This window comes from Engraulis encrasicolus, chromosome 1, assembly GCF_034702125.1.
Source record: "Engraulis encrasicolus isolate BLACKSEA-1 chromosome 1, IST_EnEncr_1.0, whole genome shotgun sequence".
Lineage (NCBI taxonomy): Eukaryota > Metazoa > Chordata > Actinopteri > Clupeiformes > Engraulidae > Engraulis > Engraulis encrasicolus.
Window position 1 is genome coordinate 57488067 of NC_085857.1, and position 1385 is coordinate 57489451.

Genomic DNA, 1385 nt, shown 5'->3' on the forward strand with positions numbered 1-1385 from the left:
AACTAAGCCATGACCTATGTATTCCCCCTGTTCCGTGTATTATGGCAGGACATAAGAAAGCCATACATAATCCAGTGTATTGGCTTTCTGGACATACACCATAACTAGCCATATATCCCCCCCACCTCCGTACCCGCCCCTTTTAGAGTATTTTGGCAGGACATAATAAAGCCATAATTAAGCCAGAATCCATTCATGGCAATCCATACAAATACCAAAACTTGACCAAAATTGAATGGCTTTCAAAGGTTTGAATTGCTTGAAGAAGGTCAGTAGACAGAAATGTTGCAGTAAACCATGCAAATGTGAACAGCGTGCGGAAGCTTTCTTTGCTTTAACATTGGTGAACTAGGGGTTCCACGCCTACGCACCTGACCAAGGAGGTGTGCAAGAATTCTTCACTTACTAAATCCCCTAAAAGGGTCATTTCACGTGAAATCAGACACTTTGGGACCCGACCGACCCGGATTTCGATCATACTTGGTGTGCCTTTTCAGTAGCAAGGTAGCACCCCAGAACTGCATTGGTTTGAATCTGACACTAATATTAAGGGAGAAACAGACTAGGAAAGGTTCACATGTGAGGGTAGGACACTATACATTCAGCCTTGAATATATCAGTCAGTGTTAGTCACAAAAAGATGCCTGTGGTGTTGTTTGAAAGCTCTTTTCTGGCTCTACATAGTACACAATCACCTTGGAATACAACTACTCTCAGAATATGAATTATGATAAATTGAAAAATTAAAAATTGAATATCTAAAAAACTCATATTTCAAAATGGCCAGTTCCTTGTCCAAACGTAGCCGGCAATGTCATGAGCAGCACCTAAAATGCTGGTGTTCGGTTTGTTATTAATTTCAGAGAGAAGTTGACTCACAAATATGGCATCATACAGACCACTTACTAATAATATGGTAATACCATAGTAGCATCACATGACAAAACAAAAACAAAACAAAAATGGTCAGTGTCCATGGTCCCAGGTTTCAGAAACTAAGGCAGATGTCCATTTATACACACCAAATGATGATATGTGAATGTTTGAACATTCCTTCTCTGTGTACCTGTGCCATCTTCCCTTTACCGTACTTTAAAGAGATAATCAATGGCTACACTCTCATTTTGTACTCTACCAGTGCATTTGAAGCAGCAGCTGTGTCTTTTGTAGATAATGTATAAGTACGTCCCGTTGCAGTTACAGGTTCCACTACCAGAAGCACATCCTGATGATCCATGACAGTCTATCTGGTCTGAAGGGAAAAGTGAAGGATGGAGATGGCCCATGAGGATGCAGGAAGTTCAGTTTCACCTCTCCAGTGCTCGGCATACATTCCTCAGCACATGCTAGCCACCAGTTGCCATCATATACAGCTACAACATACC